At 37.7% G+C, this 21,612-nt stretch overlaps 2 protein-coding genes across 4 annotated transcripts in view; one reads left to right on the top strand and one right to left on the bottom strand.

Moving 5' to 3' along the window:
- Positions 1 to 8,197, bottom strand: part of LRRN3 (leucine rich repeat neuronal 3) — a 49,007-nt gene extending 40,810 nt beyond the window's left edge. The window contains exon 1 of the mRNA XM_069976106.1: positions 7,847 to 8,197. The gene's annotated coding sequence lies outside the window, so the exon portion shown is untranslated. The remainder of the gene's footprint in view (positions 1 to 7,846) is intronic.
- Positions 1 to 21,612, top strand: part of IMMP2L (inner mitochondrial membrane peptidase subunit 2) — an 816,543-nt gene that overhangs the window by 367,875 nt on the left and 427,056 nt on the right. The gene's annotated exons all lie outside the window — the stretch shown is intronic.

The following is a 21,612-nucleotide window of genomic DNA, read 5'->3' as shown; positions in this document are numbered from 1 at the left end:
TGACTCATCGGAGAAGGCAACCCTTCTAATCAGCAGAAGTCCAACTTCGATACTGCTGTAAAACTGAACTTCTGTCTATGCAGCTTCAGTAGCAGAGGTGTAGAACCATCTGCCGGCTGCAGAACCCCATGCACAGTAGGAATCACAGAACTGTTGTTTTAGACACAGGTTTAGTAGCCCTCTGGTTCATTTTGACCTTTGGCCCAATAGTCACCAGCCAGACCACTACTTTTACAGCAAAGCAGTGATCAGTAACCTAGACAACAAGTTTTCAACAAGGGGAGAAAGAGAGTTGGCATGTCACAAGGAGGCAATCCTTTTACTTCTCACTCCAGGCACGAGAACCACTAGTGCTATCCAAAGTAGGACTGTCCATAGCCAAAGATGGCCTGTAACTAAGCAGGAAATTATGTATTTTATGTACTCTATGTCTATAAGTGTTGTTGTCTAAAGCTGCCCATCGTGGGGGTTTCATCTATTTGTATAAAGTGTATGGGGGACCTCCCGAGTCCAAACCTGTGTGCGGCTTACTCCTCCCCTCCCCATAGAGAACATAGGAACTTTCATGTGAATGGGAAGGATGGGAGAGATAACTGTTGGACGAACAGTTCCATGTGTATAGGCACCCTAAGGGTATAAACCCACACACCGTATACACAGCGTATTTACTGCTGCGATATGCAGCAAATACGCAGCAAATACGCAACAAATACGCAGCAGATTAGATCTAAATAACTGAACACAGCATCAAATCTGCTGCGTATTTGTTGCGTATCTGCTGCGTATATGGTGTGTGGGTTTGTACCCTTAATGTATTTTGTAGGTTTCGTATGTGGATTCACTATGGTCTTGCAGGAGATTTTAATACATGTGAATCTTGCTTACAGTCCAAAAGATTAAATAAACACAGCAAAGCTTCAATTGCAGGAAAGTTTTATTTCACCATAAAGATTGTATATTTTGAAACATTGTATTTTTTTTCTAAATGAAGCTTTATTAGCTTTTCTTTCCTGCAACTGAAGTTGGTGCTGTTCTTTGGATGTTGTGGAGGGATCCATGAAGGTCAGAACCTAATGATGCATGCTCAAACATTTTATGGTATCTTTATTTCACTTTCTGTGACGTGTAGTGCCACATATCCCAGAAACCTGTACAGTCATATACAGCAAATCTTACCAATTTTCAAACAAAAGGCATGAGTCAGAGTTGAATATGAGATTATCTTCTAGCTCCCTATGAATCAGAATCCAGAAATACTCTTTACATGCAATACATAGGAGCTGCTGCCTCCATCATTCCGATCACACTTGGCTCATTGTCCCACTACACCTTTTGGTTATTTAATATGACACATTCTAGACTTCCTTTCTGTCCATGTTGTTTTTAGTAACATCATTTAACACGCTGCCCCAGAGGTGCAGTTTAACTGATGGCACTCAACTTATTGATTCAGATCGCTCTCAGAAGAAATGAAAGACAAATACATAATGTCAGAAGACATGATAGATTCCGGAGAGCCCTGCTCTGCTTATTATGCTGAGCTGAGTAAACAACTACATACAGACAATTGATTCAATAAATGTATGTTAATTAGGCCAAGCTTAACATGTTTTTCTTCCTCTAAATTCATAGGAAACATTTCTGATATTTTTAGCCCATTGGGTTATAGCATTTAGCATCACATTCTTCACAGGAGAATCTTCATGTATAGAGATGAGCTGTGTTATGCTGATTTACTATATCTTTCCTCTATATGTATCTGTGTGCTACCATAAAAAATGGTTGTAATTGATATATTCTGATATATTTGGTTGGTATGTATAAACCACGTTATATAGGCATAGAGCTTTATGTAATCTCTACCTTTTGGTATCATCAGACTGACCCAGTTTCTTGTTAACCATGATTTACATTCTAACATGTATCAACACAGATTGCTGCCAGTTTTATCATGATATATTATATAATATTATTATTATATTATTGCCCATGCTTTCTCAAAACCAGACCTTAGGACATTGCTGAGAAGTTAGTATACCTAACAACAGCGCCTCAACTCTTATGATTGACTTGTGATAATATTGGCATCATCATTACAATGTTAACATATTATATTAGGCTTCTCTATGGATATTTATAATCCATGCTGCTTTGGCCATGTTGTCTTAAACGCATACTATATTGGTGCATCTGTTCACACCCCAATGGCAGAGCATTAACAGAATTTTGGTATAAAGACGTCAACTATTATTGATTTAGTTCTATTTTGATGTATTTGGTGACCTTGAAATGACAGCTCATATGAATGTGTCACTCAGTGTATATAGGAGTAAACATCAGTCTAGTTCTATACCCATACTGATTGCAAATGGTCTTGAATGTGTAGATACAGAATATCATTTATTTGGAGTATATGAGAACTTTATACTTAAGTGGTTAAGATGGCAGGTTGTTTTCTTGCTATGACTACTGACTTCCAGTATGTAGTCCTTTATCACTTCATCACACTGGCGATATAGAGTATATTGTATTGATCAAAATGATAGATACTGTATTTATATCCCTTTTTATCAAGATGGCCTCGATAACTGCAGTGCATGCCTTATAAATATAATGTAATCATAAATGTGCTGCCCTTGGTCTGTTAAAGGGGTTCTCTGATAGCAGAGGTGTTTAGCAGTGGTATTCAAATACAGCAGCTTACTCACTGACTTCCATATACAAACATTGCAGAATGCAGCAATGGTCACGTGGACTCATGAGTTTGCTGTTTGGCTTCGTTTAGCTGTGCCAGAGAAGGAGATTGGTTTATCAAATAAACTAAGCCAGACAGTTAGCCTCTCCAGACATGTCACTAGCCATGTGCCAACACACAGGGAGATGGAGGAATATTCTTGTGATTTATAGCTGTCACTGGTTCCCTGAAAGACTTCTGAGACCAAATGTTTGAGGCAGCAGTCAGTCATTGTCATTTTGCCAAGTCACTTAGTAAGTTGATTTATTTAAATTTTTAATAAATTTAGCGCCAACTCATTCTGAAGCTCAGAAATTAGGGCTCACAATCTGAAATTATTCCTCTTTCTTTTTTATTCTGGGAAGAAACCAGAGTTCCCAGTGAAAACTCACACAAACACTGTGAGAACTTACAGTACAAACTGCTTCCTGATACCATACTGACACGTGACTAGTGCAGCCATTTACTGCCCACAGTGGTGATGTCAGGATGAAGGGCACATGACTACTGCCAGTGTTAGGGGGGCCTATAAAAGCTGGAGCAAGAGAGAATTTTAAGGAGTAGGTTGCGCTTTGTCATTGTTCTATCAAAAGCAGCTAACATATTTTTTCAAAACCCTCCTTAAAAATATTTGTTTTAAAAATAAAAATGTAATTATTACTGCATGTATTCAAAGCACTGTGTCTGTATGTACTAGCCTATGTTATATATATATATATATATATATATATATATATATATATATATCTTAATCTTTGCATAAAATGTCTTATATATAGTGTGTGCACAAGCGAATGAGATGTGTATACCTGAGAGGTGACTTTGAAAGAATGAAGTGTATACAGCTTTCTTTACATCATTCTTATAAGCTTTAATAGAAGACATGCAGTATGTCAGTATACAATGCTGATAGGCTCCACGTGGTATACATTTGTCACTATGTATAGAAAAGCATAGTCTACTTCACGATTCCATACTGCAAAAAATATATACTGCCTTAAAGGACATTCTTTTGTCATATGCCATGTTAATGAGGGCCTATGCACACGTTTCTTGTGTATGCCATGAGTCCTGGTGGTGTACAAGCTGAGTATAGGGCCAGAATGAGTTGTGAACAGACCTTAAAATGTATTTTGCTTGTATGTTTACCTACTATTGACCAGTGCCCTTTAAACTAGAGGATTAAGAGTCTACATCTAGCAAGAGTCTCTGGCAACAAATTGAACTGCATATCCATCAGAGCTGTAGCTGTGTGCGAAGATATATGGATTCCTTTTAATTGGCTATTTCACTGAAGAGGTTTATACCAAATGCAATGTCAACCAATTACAATATGAAGTGGTTTTCAATTCAAAAATGAGAAACGGAATCATCAAGAAGAGGATTTTTGCATCTTAAGGTTGCTAGGATTCTTTTCAGCCTAATGTCGCTATACAAGCACTTATAACTTTTATTCAATTTTCCAAATATATAAATAAATATATATATATATATATATATATATATATATATATATATATATCTTACTGTGGAATTGGCATTTTTTCTAACTCTTGCACATAAATACTAATAGTTATTACTAAGATCAATTGCTGGTGACAGCATTTGGTGATTTGGTGGTTGCTGGTGATGGCATTTGGTGATTTGGTGGTTGCTGGTGATGGCATTTGGTGATTTGGTGGTTGCTGGTGATGATATTTGGTGATTTGGGGGTTGCTGGTGATGGCATTTGGTGATTGGGTGGTTGCTGGTGATGGCATTTGGTGATTTGGTGGTTGCTGGTGATGATATTTGGTGATTTGGGGGTTGCTGATGATGGCATTTGGTGGTTGCTGGTGATGGCATTTAGTGATTTGGTGGTTGCTGGTGTTGATATTTGGTGATTTGGGGGTTGCTGGTGATGGCATTTGGTGATTGGGTGGTTGCTGGTGATGGCATTTGGTGATTTGGTGGTTGCTAGTGATGGCATTTGGTGATTGCTGGTGATGGCATTTGGTGATTTGGTCGTTGCTGGTGATGATATTTGGTGATTTGGTCGTTGCTGGTGATGGTATTTGGTGATTTGGTGGTTGCTGGTGATGGCATTTGGTCATTTGGTGGTTGCTGGTGATGGCATTTGGTGATTTGGTGGTTGCTGATGATGGCATTTGGTGCTTGCTGGTGATAGTATTTGGTAATTTGGTGGTTGCTGGTGATGGCATTTGGTGATTTGGTGGTTGCTGATGATGGCATTTGGTGATTTGGTGGTTGCTCGTGATGGCATTTGGTGATTTGGTAGTTGCTGGTGATGGTATTTGGTCATTTGGGGGTTGCTGATGATGGCATTTGGTGGTTGCTGGTGATGGCATTTGGTGATTTGGTATTTTTTGGTGATGGCATTTGGTGATTTGGTAGTTGTTGGTGATGGCATTTGGTGATTTGGTAGTTGCTGGTGATGGCATTTGGTGATTTGGGGGTTGCTGATGATGGCATTTGGTGATTTGGTGGTTGCTGATGATGGCATTTGGTGATTTGGTGGTTGCAGGTGATGGCATTTTGAAGTGCACTCGGCTCCCTATTAATATGGCCACTAGTGACGTGTATGAATAGAGACCAGAGCTATTGAAATTGTATATAGTTCATAGCACGTGCCTGAGAGACACTATAGCTGATCTAAGATTTTAGGAGCACAATGTTACAACTGGAATGTAAAATGTATGTTTCAGTATAAAACTAAGGCTTGGAATACCTCACAGTTATGTGTTTGACATTTTCAATCTGTCGTAATGTTTAAGCTTATTGCCTTGGTAACCATATTAGGTTAGACTAGGTAGCACTCAAGCATTGCATATCATGAATATAAATGTTACATCAAATGCATTGTGTATATATTTGGATAAAAGCAATGGCCCGTGACCAATGTTGTTCTGTAAAATTACCATGTAATGCAATTTTACCAAAGCCATTCTTTCCAGAGGGGGCCCACAAGGATTATTCCGCAGTTCTTACAAACCACTTTTAATCTGTTGATAAGTTAAATCATTTCCTTGGTGGTAACAGAGTATACATTTGCTCAATTTTCTGCTAAGGCCACTGATACACTGCCAAAAGCTTTCTCCAGAGTGCATCATGTTCGTGTTCTAGCTGGGTAAAGCTGGGTTGTATTATTCTCATTTAGCATTCCATGAATTCCTGGCACATGTCCAGGTTCTGATTAAATTGTGTCATCCAATCCAGAGTTAATCAATAAATGAACATATATCACTTTTTAGCTTGCTCTGTGCAGGTCCTGGGATACTGAAGGAATTGTCTGAATGTGTTGTTTATGATGTAAACATATATCTAAACTGTGAGTTCTGAGATGTTTATTTGCTCTATATATCAACAATCATTAACCAAATGAACAAATTAGCTGGTATGTTATGTGGACATGATAGATAGATAGATAGATAGATAGATAGATAGATAGATAGATAGATAATGTGTATGGTATGTACAGTATTGGTACACATACATCGTTCCTGTCCATATGTAAAATAGTAAAACTGCATGTGATCATATGATTGGAACTTTATCATATGCCAAATTCCTGACTTAAAGAACCTCACATTGTCTTAAAGAACAAAAGTCTGTTTCTTGGCAACTGTGTGTGAAGTTAAAACCTTCTGGTAACAGCCTTTATACATGCCCTAGACACACAGAATGTTATCACAAAATATGGTAAATATAAATAGGGGGCCATTGTGTACAAGAGCTTTGTAATCAGCGTCAGGAAAGGAATAAAGTGACATATTTTTACATAAAAAAAATAAAATAATAATAGTAATTTAAAAAATTGACTGCCTGGCATCCTAAAGCTTGTTTGTGTAGCAGCTCATGGCAAAACCCTTTATGATTAAGGGATTAGCTGGAAATTTCACACATTGGCATATTATTAGCTGCCAACATCAGCTGCATTGTTAGAAGGCTGTCCATGCACACAGTATGCCTCTGCGCGCTGATGGATTTGTAGTACGGTGACTGTGCGTGGGTGACACTTCTTTTTATATATTACATTACTTAGCAAGCTTATGCTGGGAGTAATAACTCTTAATGGGCAGTTATACAAGCCGACTCCCAGAGTCCAGCAGCAGGTTGCATCTGCCTTCCATCAGGAGGGGGGCGAGGAATCAGGCATACTTTTTGTGTCATATGAAATCAGGTTTCACAGGCAAGTCAAGCAGATCTTCAGCTAATATGGAAAGATGCGGGATAATCTAAACTTCTTCTCGTTTCATGTCTGTCAGCTCACAAATAAGATAGATTAGATTAACCCCTTGAAGGCGGCGACTACCCATTTATGCAGGCAAACATAGTCCTAGTCAGGGAATTTGTGCTAGCTGTGAAAGACTAATATGTGGATTTCCTTTCAAATAAAGCATATCTCTAAGCATGCTGCCTCTCCCAAAGGTGCTTGTGACTGGAGGCTTTTCTCTTGTCTAGTTAACCTGTCGAGTGCTGGAGGTGAATGCACTGCATCATTTTAAAAACGTGTGCTCAACCACAATACACTTTGTAGTTTAGCTTGTGAAGTCTTCTTACTACTATATAACAGACAATCCCAACAAAGCAATTGATAGAAAAACATATTACAATGCCTGGCCATGAGGATAATAACTCTTAAAGGAGATTAGGGCTGCTTTGGTTTATATAAGTGATTTTTTTCCCCCTCTTATTTCACATGCGTCAGTCAAAGCTGCATTAGTAAACCAGCTATTCACAATGTCTCTTTAGACTGGCAAGAGGATATGTTTTAAGGGACGTCATTTACCACAATCCCTAAGATGTAGCCTGGCAGAAATCCAATAGCTGTGTGTGTGATATGCTCATTCAGGCTCTAGGATCTCAGCTTTTATAGTCAGGAAAACATTGACAATGTCTAAACAAGCTCTCTATAATGTCCTCATGCTTCTAGACCCAAAATGAGGAAGGAACTGGAATTCTTCACCTCCAGGACTTGAGCATTAGAAGCAGAAACAGTATTGTACAACTAAATAGTATATACCTTAACATTTATAATTCTTTGCAAGCAATCTACATGCAAAATGCATTCGAAAAAGCAACGCTAAGCAATACACATAATTTGTAACTTACCCGCCAAGAACACTTTGTATCTCCTTTATATTCCTCAGACTGCAGTACATGCACGCTGAATCCTGGATTTAAATAGGGGTATTTATAGTTGTCTGCACATGCACATATCCTACAACATGAACAGAGCAGCTCGCCTCTTGCTAAGATCCTTCATAGCTGCCAGTGCTTTGTTTCTCTGTGGCTGATGCTGACAATCCAATACAGAGATGCTGCTTGTGTAGACTCTACCCCTTCTCCTCCTTTCTGTGGTGTTGGTGCTAGTGGTTAGTGCTGCATCATTCACCCGATCAGTTGTCACACTGACATGGTGCTGCCTGCTCAGCGATCATTAATAACTGAACACCCTCCACTCCCCAGAGAGGAGCCAATAGCTTCAGAGTGCCAAGATACAGTACTCACAGCTGCTCTAGTCTGGTTGGCTGAAACAACATGCCTATTATATGACATTGCTGCTTAGGTACAAATACATGAAACCAGCCTTCTTCTCTCCTCTATTTTTAGGCAAAGACCACATTTTGTTGCTCGTGTTCACTTCTTTTTGTACCATTCTAATGCTATTGGACTTAGATTACTTATAATAATCAAGAAGCTAAAATTCTATAATAAATAAAAAATAACAATAAAATGTTATGATGAAAATATTTAATAGTTATGTTATTCCAGTTACATACAATTCCATGTATGCCTACTACATGAATATTAATGAGAAATCCAGAAATATCAGGTTGCATTTATACAGTTGTGTGTCTAGATCTGTGTTTCCCTAAGGCACCCCAACAGGTCATTATAAGGTGATACAATTATAGTTGGTCCATCAGATATCACCACAACTGTTGCCTGTATGGGATATCCTCATTGATCTCTTGGTGACCCTAAATAGGGTCAGAAGAGCAAATATTTTTACTCTTTGCATGTTTATTTCACTTTAGAGTCACATTTTGCATACTTTTCATTACATCATGTACATTTTTTTAAGGGAATATGCTTAACGTGATGCCAGCTTGAAAATATATCCCAAACTGCTTACATGGCTACATACTGTAGCTATCCATACCTGTATTATTGGTGTCTGAAGCTGCAATTACCTCCAGCCACGTACAAGTCAAATCCAATTTCACCAAAACCAGGCGCAAAGTGCACTAATATGAAACTTAGAAACTGTTACAGCCAGTGCAACCTATTGCTGTGCCCTGGCTCTAAATAAACGTAGCTTAGGCACAGTGCCTGGGGCTCAAGGCTTATGGGAAACAGCAGAGCACAGGCAATCAGTGTGTATGGTGGTGATGGTCGGTTGTTGGGGGATACTGCTATTTGTCCTATCTGCCTAAGGCACCAAATGACCTTGTTTTGAACTTGATAATCTTTCTATTTAGTTTTACCAGAACAATATGGCAGCTTCCTTGTATACCTTACTTTGTTCCCCTTGGTAAGATTTTCTAATGCTTTCCTAATGCTTGCATCGGCTTTACTTTGCCGATAATCGTTCAGTGTAATAGCCCATGTGGAAAGGCAACGATTAGCCAACATAACCGATGTCAGCTGACCGCGGTCTTTCAACATGCTGGAGAGTCACTATTTTGTCAGCGACAGATGTTGCTCTGTGTAATAGGATTTGCAGCAGCATACTGCTACTGACATCAATGTTCCATCCTAACTATCTAAGGATCATTTGGACGGCCCCTTCCGCTGCTCCCCACTCACTGTCTGAACGTGTAATAGCACAGGCAATAAACAGGAAACAAGGGAGAATCGAGCACTGAGCTGACAAGTTGGCTTCCCCTTAATTATTGGGCAATGTAATATGGCCTTAATTATTTCAAAAGATTTTTATGAAAATATAAAGAACAGCATCATTGTATGTAAAGTACTCTATACCCACATAATACAAAACACCAGCAATTGTCATAAAAGAGAAGGAAAGGAGAGGAGGAAAAGTGCCTAATAAATAAAACATAACTTTTAAAAGTTATGTATATAAAATCCACCTACAATGTGGACCTTTATACTATGATACACACACTAATAAAATCTTCGTAAGTTGTCATATTGCCAGCATACACAGTATAATAGTTGCTGCAACAGTTATCATCCAGTCCACTGCAGATGGTCCAGGACCTACAGACAACAACATGTAGCAGCAACAATCTGCCGGACCAGACATTGCACATACCATCAGCATAGCACTCATGTAATGCCTAGACTTTTATACCCATAGGGGGAGATTTATCAGAGGGTGTAAAATTTAGACTGGTGCAAACTATCCACAGAAACCAATCACAGCTCAGCTTTAGGCAGTGCTGAAAGAAAAGCTGAGCTGTGATTGGTTGCTGTGGGTAGTTTGCACCAGTCTAAATTTTACACCCTTTGATAAATCTCCCCATAGAGTATATTGTCCACTAATGGCCACTGCATATAAAGGGCAATATTTCAATGGTTAGCAGGACCAGGGCATGTGAGTAGCCGCTGTGCGGCGGATATAAGACTCCTTACTGCTACATGGTATACCCCTGCATAACCAAGTTGCAGTGCCTGAGTATATTGACATTACTAGTACCACTATATTGGCACCGGAGGGTGAGGGTTACAGAGGGAAGGTCCTGAGGAGAATTGCATATTGCTGTTGCTGCATATTAGTTGGACATGATTGCTGTTTATTTGTATGGGCCTGGAGGCAGCATAAGATTATACTTACCTGTTCAGGTCCAGATGATATTTGTTGCAGCAACCATTATACTTCTGGAGCTTTCATCCATGTGTCAGTTATGGAATTAGGGTCCACATTGTTGGTGGATTTTATATGTATAACTATTAAAAGTTAGATTTTATTACTAGCCCCTCTTTTTTCTTTTCTTAAAATATAAAGAAGTGGTTTACAAAACGGCTGATAATTCATAGATGTCATTTGGTTTATTACAGAGGAATAGCATTAGGGCCACCCATTTGCTGAAGGTTAGCATTAAATAGACATCTCCCAGAGACAACCTAGGAAAGGTCATCTCCAAGAAGAGGCTAATATACACAAAAGATATTGGGACTACAAATCCACAACACAATAATCAGAGCTGGGTTGGGGGATTGTCCTAAATAGGTGACCCCCCCTCAATATATTTTCACACATATATGGCAGATTGTCAATTTGCTTCCATTGTGCAGCATTGATGCCCAGGAGCTTTACGTTAAACCTCTGCTTTATTACTTGCTGCTGTGGTTAGCAATGTAATCCTGGGAGACAGGCTGAAAACTCTAATTTATGTCATTTTTCTTAATTTACACTTCATTTTATTTTGAGGTAAATATGTCACAAAATATGTGTTATCTGGCTCTTTCAGCCCAAATGTTTCTTGTATTATGGTTGAAATAATTGTTTTCTAGGTCAGAGTGTCTTTGAAACACCTGTAATTATTGGCTGCATTTCTTTGATGAGTATACCACAGATTTTCTATTGTGCTTCCTTACATCATCAGGGCTTAGTCCAATTTGAGCAATGTGTTTTTGGAAGAAAATACATGTTCTTAGCTAATATTGTATTGTTTCTAGTCAAATGTGCTTTTCTCAACAAAATTTCCAGTTTATATCTTTATAGGTCATTACTGTACATGCTACTCGGAATTTCTTCTAAATATAATAATTTAGAGGGCACTAACAAGAATCCATAAAAATTAAGGACCATGAATTTTATTCAGATCAAGGACGCCTCATGGGCTTGTGTTTCTTTTTACCCCCCCCCCTTACATACTTGTCACAATGTATGATGAAAATTAGTGTAAATGCATGGCATAAAATATATGCCTGCAGGAAAACCCCTTCATGCCCCTTTTAACCCCTTTCATGTCCAATATATAAATATATATATATTTTTTTTCTCAATGTGAGCAGCCCCACACATATTTGTGTCCTGGGCATAATGTAGCTGCCAGTATTCTACTCCCTAAGTGCCAGGATCTATAGCGATTGCAGCATTTAAGAGCCAAGGATAAGTACTTGTCACTGACTGATTGGGCAGTGTCGGATCAGCGATCTTTTCATAGAGAATACCGATCAATGTCATGCAATACTGTAGCTCTTAAGCCTGTCTAAGGATACGTAGGGCCCTGGAAGTCAAATCCTTATTAGAAGGAAGCAATGACATCACTAAAAATATGTAACGGTGCACTATGCAGGGGAAACTCATTTAATTACTTAAAGGGGTTTTCCGGCTAGGGAAAACTATATATAAATCATTACAAGTATATAGGAAATAATAAACATCTTGTGCTTACCTCTCTCCCTGCTCCCCCAGTATTCTCCTACGGGTCTCCAGGATCCCCCACTGAATGATCCTGCCTCCACTTTTGCGACAGACTCAGCCAATCACTGGCCCTGGCACTGATCCTTCTTGGTCAGTGATTGGCTGAGCAGGTGTTCACCCCCCAAGATGAGTGTGTCTGCGAAGTGGAGGCAGGATCATTCAGCGGTGAATACCAGAGACCTGTACCAGAGACACGCACCAGGGGAGCGTGGAGAGATGTTTATTATTTTCTATATACTTGCAACGTTCTATAAATAGTTTTGCCTAACCGGGCCCCTTTAATGTATTGCTGCAATGTGTTATATGATGCATATATGATGTTATAACTTTCAAAATCTAAATCAACAGCAGATATGATATAAAGTTACATTAACATAATATATATAAATATATATATATATATATATATATATATATATATATATATATCTTACAGACCAAAAGTTTGGACATACCTTCTCATTCACACTGAAGGCATCAAAACTATGAATCAACACATGTGGAATTATATAGTATACTTAAAACTTAAAACTACAAAAGTGTGAAACAATATTCTAGGTTTTTCAAAGTAGCCACCTTTTGTTTGATTACTGCTTTACTGCTTTGCTTTGCTCTTGGCATTCTCTTGAGGAGCTCCAAGAGGTAGTCACCTGAAATGGTCTTCTTGAAGGAGTTCCCAGAGAGGCTTAGCACTTGTTGGCCCTTTTGCCTTCACTCTGCGGGTTCAAGTCTGGCGACTGTGGAGGCCAGGTCATCTGGCATTGCACCCCATCACTTTTCTTCTTGGTCAAATAGCCCTTACACAGCCTGAAGGTGTGTCTGGGGTCATTGCCCTGTTGAAAAATAAATGATGGTCCAATGATGGTCCAACTAAACGCCTAGGAATAGCATGCCGCTACAATCTACAATTTTTATAGTCATGAAAATACAGAAAACTCTTTGAATGAGGTGTGTCCAAACTTTTGGTCTGCATACATATATGTACATTTTTTTTTGTTATTGTTATGTTTACTTTTTATAAGTAATATTTTATGTGTGTGATATAATAGTCCAAAACAATTAGGGATTTTTTTTTTATTCTATCTATTTTTTTTATATATTTTTTTTTTACCAAAAGTAATGTAGTAACTTATAGTTACTATGTAGTGACATAGTTAATAAGGTTACAAGAAGACAAAAGTCCATCATGTTCAACATAGGGAAACCCTACTGTATTAATCCAGGGGAAGGCAAAAAACCCTATGAGGCAGATGACAATTGCCCCATCACAGGGAGAAAATTCCTTCCCGACTCCAATGACAATCAGAATAATCCCTGGATCAATGTATCACAAGAAATCTAATGCCCATAAGTTGTAATATTATATTTTTCAAGAAAAGCATCCAGGCCTCCCTTGAACTTATTTAATGAATCAGCCATGACAATTTATTCAGTTGAATAGACTTGTCAACATCTCCATTGTTCACAATGGTGTTTATGCCCATTCAACAGGATATTTTTGCTCTCATCAGAACCAAATTGTATCCCATCTTGAAGCTGTTTAAGTCATCCGGTATCCATGTTTTCCCGAACTCCCTAGGGCTGCATCCAACTTGCTCATCTCTAGTCAAAATCTGTTGTAAAAAGGATCCAGCATGGCTTTTGTAGCTCTGTTATAAACAAGAGCCATGATGCCAGTTTGAGCAGAACTCCTAGATCTGTCAAAGTTTTACATTTAAGTAGATATTACAATGAAAGAGAATCCTGAGGAAAAAACAAGAATTTGTTATATCCTGTTAATGTTCTTTATTGGCCCAGAATTACTCATTACAAGTATTTATTATTTTTACCACAATGTTGTGTGTTGTCTACAAAACATATTTGCTAGTTAAAAAAAGGATTTTCCCACAGGTTTATGTAGGTATTTGATAGTGCTGTTTTTACCACCCATAACTAGAAATAATTAATTCTAATTCCCATTGCTTCACTGCCTCTTTCTTTACCTCTTCACACACAACAAAGTACTAAGCTGTCATTTATAACAATGATTTCTAAATGGCTCTGAAAGATTACATGAGGTTACACAGTCTTGTTGACATCTCTGAACTGTGGCAACTGAAGGCAGATGTCACCAGTCCAGTATGAATGAACAGCACCCAATAAGTAAGGAGCATATCCATTGTATATCCCCCAACTGAAATACATAAGATTTATGAACACTATTTCTCCAAGTTCATGCTACATTTATGTAGGGCAGGGGTCCCTGACCTTTTGCAATTTGTGAGATGCATTCAACTTAAAAATAGAGGCGACCAATAAAGAAGATATATAAAAAAAATGCACATGCCAATAATGTGTTATTGGCGCATCCAAAAGATATGTGGCATGTGCAGAAATTCCATGTATGTTGTTTGTGTTTGTGCAGATGCTACATATGTTTTGTATGTGAAAAGTGCCGGGATCTGACTTTGTGGATTCATTCCTGGTACAGGGGAGTTGCATATCAGAGTATCTCCCCATTGTATATATCTGTGCACTGCTATGTTTTTACATTTTGTAAATCTAATAAAGATTACTGGAATGTGCATTTTCTATATATATTTTCTGTATATCTCAGGCTCTTTTCTTATTTGTTGCCCATGTTTATTATTAGAGAAAGTGATGGTGCGTTTACACGTAACGATTATCGTGCAAATTTGCGCGATAACGATTGAATTCGAACGATAATCGTACGTGTAAACACAGCGAATGATCAAACGACGAACGAGAAATCTTACAACATGTTCTCGTCGTTGGCAAAAAATTCGCAGATCGTTCCGTGTAAACAGTCGTTCGCCGATTTAACCAATGTGTGAGATAGGCTTAAGCGATCGCAAAACGATTTTCCGTACGATATAATGTACCGTCTAAACGCTGATTGTTATAAAAAAAAAAATTGTTACTCCGACATCGTTAATCGTACGATCGGGCCAATTATTGTCTCGTGTAAACGCAGCATAATGCACTCCCTTTATTATTTATGATTCTGTGGGCCTATACTTTGATGCATGGAAATATACTTAAAAAATAAAAAAATAAGCACATTTGCTTGCAATATTAATAAAGTAAATTTAATGTTCTATCCACTGTAGATGCAGATGAGGATGAGACTCCTATGGCGAGCCACACTATTAGGTTTCGTTGGCTGCTGGAGGTTTCTGGGACACTTCTTGGTAATGACTAATGTAAAAGAGATCGCTATTGCCGTAGCAGTGAATATTAACAATACATTTTCATGCTTTCCGTGCAGTTATATAGTTTAAAAAAGTAGATTTTGTGGATGATGAGTATTGCATCATCATTTTGGATGGATCTATTTTATTACAACATGTGACAAATCAGGGTGGATTTGTTTTAAATCAAACTGATTTAAATCACGATTTAAATCACGATTTAAATCACTAGTCCGGAAGGCTTGATTTAAATCAGTGATTTAAATCAAAGTTTCTACCTAAACTAGTTCTTGCTACTTTAACATGCAAGTAGATGAAGATTTTTAGAATCACTTTTTATATTACTTTTTTCTCCCCAGTTTAATGGGTTAATCATTCATATTTGGACACCACTGTTCTGTTGTACTTAGGAAGGAGAAAAATAATCCTGAACTTAATAACAATTTAAATGGATTTATTCAACTGAAACAATAACAACATTACAGCATACGTTATTTGCTTAAACAAACATCCATGTTAACTAATTTGGCTAAACAAAAAAAAAAAAAAAAAAAAAATAGTCCAAACAATCAGAAACATATTGTCTAACTTCTTGGACTTGGTACTGAAGGGGATGATTCTGTATTCATAGGTTTGTAGAACAATAGGATTAAGGTCTTTTTCTCAACTCTGTTCATGTTGTAACATTTGAGAACATATACAGCCTTTATTCTACTGAGTTAAACAACTCAGCTTTATCTCATGATGGAAGAACCTTTGGATGGTAAAATATTTTCCTCAAAAAGCAGTTTATTGAAAAAAATCCGATTTAAATCAAAAAAATCCGATTTAAATCAAAAAAATCCGATTTTTTTGATTTTTTTAAAAAAATCATTGATTTTTATCCACCCTGTGACAAATGCATTTTATTAAATGAAACCTGCTACAACATATGCGTTGCATCAACTATCTGCCTAAGCTAAAATCACAAGAAAGTCTGCCAAGTCAATGCACACCCTAAGGCTCTGCCAAGATGAGCAGCACTGAAAAGTTATTTCACAAAGGTATTTGGCATTGCTGAGTGCGTGAACAGCCCACATATCACCATAACTATCAATGACCTAATGGATTTTACATGCACTTTTCTTCTGTGTGTGTTTGGCATAAGTGAGTTAAAAAGCTTTTAACTGGATGCAGCCTAAGGTTAAGGTGTTCCTGCTTGAAGCAGTGTTTTGCTAAGATAAAAATTCTACAAAAGGGATTTGCTTTCCAAATGGCTCCTGTTATTCAATGAAGAAGCTTTTTATGTGATTCTTTGCATGCTCTTGGTTTCATCTGCATTCCTTATCCCAGTTAGATACCTCTAACATGTTAATGTTTATTTAGGTGTTTAAAGGGTACTCCTCATAACTGACCCCTTTGACACCCCTTTGTTCCTCTCCTCATGTAGTTTACCCACATGTTTCTCTTACCCATTTGACATTTATTATGCAGATACTATGGGGGGATTTTCTTACAACAGATAATGGCCATTTATGGCTTATATATGGCAAATTGTACCAAATTGAACACAATACATCATACATTTGAATCAGAGATTAGCGAATTTACAGTAAGTTCAAGTTCCTGTGCTCGGCATTTGAATCCCATGCCTAGATTGATGCAGCTCTAGGGCTGCATGGAAAACATGGACACAGCCAATCTCTGTATATCTCAAGGTATATACCGTATAGTAGGAGCTTCATTGATGTACTATATGTATGAGGTTATACTTTGTATATTTAAACAGTTTTATGTCTCTTACTAATATTGTATGTAATATTGAGATTGTTTTGGACATCAACAGGTATACTAACATCCAAGGAAAAGTTATACGAACATCCAAGGGCCATCCAACAATCCAGTACTAAATATGGTTATGCCTAAAAATACAGCCATTATTGAAAAAACAAACAGAAACTTTCCAGTTAGCTGGCTCTGAGCCATTTCTGTGCAGCTGAAATGGTCAAAGAGAAAAATCTCTGTGACACAGCGGAGCAGAAGCACCATAGGCTACAGTGATCCACGTTTATAGCACATAATGTAACCTTCATTGTCAGGGTCTTGGGACATGCTTGTGAATGAAATCCCCCATCAAGTTAAAGAAGGATTATTGTGCTTTAAGAACCTGGTGTATTAAATGTTTGTTTATGCGAGATCCTTAATACCAGTTTATCCACATAATGGCGGTTGAAATTAAATATACAAGGTTTAATGTTGATGCCATTACATTGAATATATAAATGTTGTGTTAGCTATTAAATTACAAAGGGTAAAACATATAAAATATTACCATATTTTACCTAAGGAAGAGTAGATATTCTGGAACAATGATCTTCTATTTAAAGGGACCCTGTTCTGTTGAAAATGCAAACCAATGAGCAGGCATCAAGAGAAGCTAAGCAGATTGATAGTTTTTTTTCTACATAAAGTCTTGTTTGTAAAATTTTCAGTTTATTCTAGTTTAAGAGTCCACTGGGCGGTCCCACTAAGTTATTGACAGTATCTCTGTATTCATATTTATACAGGGATGGCTAGGAATTACTGATTAGGACCAGTCACTGGACTAAAGCTCAGCTCATCCTGCTCTGTAACATTTTGCTGTAGATTAAACTGGGGCTGAAAAGCATAAACTTTTATTGTTCTTAAATGTTAAGATTTAGGGGGACATTTATCAAGATGTACTCGTACACCATTCTTAAATAAATCACTGCTCCCTTTTCTCTGGCCAGATTTACTGCACACCTCTTAGTACAGCCAGCCGGCCCTGTGTCGGGCGCAGGAGTTGCGCAAAAATCTACTCCTGCTTTGAAGCAGGTGTAGATTTTTGCCTGGTTTTCCCCTGTTTCCCATCACCCATCAAGCGAGATGGGGTTACAGATGGCATACGCCAGGGATAAGGCAAGAATCTGGGTCTTCTTCCTGGCGTATGCATGATAATCTCCCCCTTTTAAAGTGACACTGTCACCACCTTTTTGCAATATGACTTCTCTACACAGGTGTAAAGGGTAAATTTAGCAGTTTTTATACCTTATTCTATATCAAACATCATGGTGCTTGTTCCAGTAAAAAGTGATCTTTTTATCATTTGTGGATTGCGCTACCTGGGTGGGGCTTCACAGGCAAAGCACCACTTAGCCCCACCCACAGTGCCACCGTAGACGTCATCTCTTAGGCCCCGTCCAGGCCGCTGAGGGAGTGGAACCTATACGGTGATGACGTCACAGTGGACGGGGCTATGGAGCAGCTGTGGGTGAGGCTAAGTGGCGCTTCGGTTGTGAAGCCCCTCCCAGGTAGCACAAGCCGCAGATGATAAAAGATCACTTTTTACTAGAACAAGTACCATAATGTATGATATAAAATAAGGTATGGAAACTGCTAAATTTACCCTTTACACCTATGTAGAGAAGTCATAATGCAAAAAGTGGGTGACAGTGTCACTTTAAGCTCTCTTTTCAGATTAACAATGCTATTTTACAAAATTGGAAAATATGGTAAATCATAATTATATATAACTGTGAGTGATCAGAAATACTAATTTTAGATAGTACAGATGGTTTCAACATATTTATAAGAAAAAAGCAGAGTTCCAGCTCGCTACCCGCACCAGCATCTCACCATTCACTGCACTGATCTCACCTTGACATATGTACGCTTGCATTACACTTTTGTTTTCTATGTATTATGCACCATTACTTTTATCTACAGTATAAGTAATGGTGCATAATACATCTGAAAAACGTCATTTATATCATTTGGAATTTATTCTACATAGTTTAATCCAATCCAAAGTAACCATTGCCAAGAAGGTAATCACGCAATCTTAATTCTATGTATACCGTGTTCCCTGTTGCGTGCTTTGGTGCATGAATGTCATGCTCTTTTCACATTAATGATCACGTTGATTGATATTTTTTTCTTCTCTTTGTAAGAAGGTAGATTTCTCATTCTGTTTATTGATGTTTGTCCTGTGAAATCACTGGCACTTGAGTTTACATTTAAAGCATAAGTATGTGTCTGTAAAGCACAATGTTTTGTGCGCTATTTATTTCATCTCTTTTGGCTCTAGAGATAGTATTGTGCCTATATTTGTTGAAATAGTGCTCATAAAGCCTTATTTATTTCAATTAAGAGGCTATACGATGGATACTCTGTTCCCTTCCTGTGCATTGTTCATTCATACTGGACTAGCTTCCATCTGTCTATTGCCTCTAATGAACAGACAGGCTTTGTGTTAATTAGGAGGACTGCTATTGTTTTCTCGAGTACTTCAACTGAAACTTGCTTTGATTATTGGACAGTACAATTGATGTTCATTTGGTTATTCATCAAAGACTAATCCACCCTTATTAACTCATTTAACACCTGGATCCCTTTTACTTATTTGCATTTGCTTTAAATTAGACTAGCTCAAAACATGTTTTAATATGGATTTTTAAATAAATCATTCAAATTTAGCATGTATTCATACTGTATACACTTTAGTTTGTGAAGAAAAGAAAAAAAAAAAGGTACAAAGTTCCTGTTTGTGGCTAAATGTTCAGCTCAAGCAAAGCCTGTGAAGCACAGCATGTCCAAAAAATTACATCCTATTTATAGCTATGTTTCAATGCCCATACCTTGATTTCTTCACCCGAACCTATTTTAGAACTAGTAATGCGTGTGATCAGGAATGCTTGGAGGAATGGAAAGCCAAAGCACTCATCAGTCCGCAATAATGAGATCCATTATTAAAAATTAGGTTAGGATGTACAAGACAACAGCCGGTTCCTTTGACAACAAAGTCTATAAACATTGGTTGCACAGTACTCCAAAAATAATCTGACATGGTGCTCACTTCTTTAGTAAAGTACAATGCCCATCTCAGGACAGAATTACATTAGGTGTTTTTGTTATTGTTTTTTGTTTTTTAAACAAAAAAATAGAAGAATTACAAATTTGGCACATCGGCCCAAATTTACCAAACTGTGTAAAACAGAAACTGGTATAAACTGTCCATAACAACCACAGTCTGGATTTTAGCTCTGGTAAATTGGTGAGCTTTGATTGGTTACTGTTGGCAGTTTACACCAGTTTCTATATTACACAGTTTTATAAATCTGACACATTTTGTTTTTGTTCAAACACACTGCACTTAACTGAGAGGCAATGTTTTTAGCTTTTTTATTATTATTTTTTTTTTACAAGAAATAGTGGTGTTTTTTAGAGATGAGCGAACCTCGAGCATGCTCGAGTCCATCCCAACCCGAACGTTCAGCATTAGATTAGCGGTGGCTGCTGAAGTTGGATAAAGCCCTAAGGCTATGTGGAAAACATGTATATAGTCATTGGCTGTATCCATGTTTTCCAGACAACCTTAGAGCTTTATCCAACTTCAGCAGCCCCAGCTAATCAAATGCCGAACAATCGGGTTCGGATGGACTCGAACCCAAACCCGGTTCGCTCATCTCTAGTGTTTTTCCTTCCATAGATGTCTATAGAGGGGAAAAAAATTTGAAAAATGTCTATATGCATGTTGACGTTTTTTTCTGGTGTTTTCTATCAACTCTTTAATAGAAATCCTGGAATCACACGATGAAAGAATTACATGACTTGGGGAGAAAACAACAGAAATAAAAACCCCTATATTCAGAGAAAACACCAGAAAAAAAAACACCAAAGGAAGGCAAACATTTGTTTATTTTCAGCCTAAAAATAAACACCATGCAAAATTGGTCTATGAGGAAAGCCTAAATGCGGCAACATACTGTAAAAGCAGACTAGTGCAGTCATCTTCTCTTGGATTGGTGAGGGAGATGATAACATGAAGGAACTTCTGCATGACTATCCCCATCTCCAGTAGGAGAGGTGACAATAACAGGATGTAATCATTCTTCCAGTTGCCCCCACTTCCACCTTTCTTAGACACACACAGAAACAGGTAGTAAAACTTTTCAAGCTGCTTCCCCATATACCCTGAATATGGAGGCTGGTATGAGGGTAGGTTTTGAAAGCTAATTTTCTGGGCAATAAAAAAAGCATTACATTGATGCTACACTTGAAAAAAAAAGAAAAGAAAAATGTAAACATTCTCATGTCTGCTTGCAAGGACTTTTACACCATTGTGAAAACCTTTCAGAGAAACAGGATTTTTATTACGATGATGGCCAATTTGTGATAAAAACCATATTAACATATTTGTACTTAATGGTTAATTTTTTTTTCAAATGACTAAAGACTGTAGATATGGCATAAAACCTAAGTGGAAGGGTCACTACTCTTTACATGGC

This window comes from Dendropsophus ebraccatus, chromosome 1, assembly GCF_027789765.1.
Source record: "Dendropsophus ebraccatus isolate aDenEbr1 chromosome 1, aDenEbr1.pat, whole genome shotgun sequence".
Lineage (NCBI taxonomy): Eukaryota > Metazoa > Chordata > Amphibia > Anura > Hylidae > Dendropsophus > Dendropsophus ebraccatus.
Note: the sequence above shows the minus strand (reverse complement) of the source record. Positions and strands in the feature narration are given on the sequence as shown.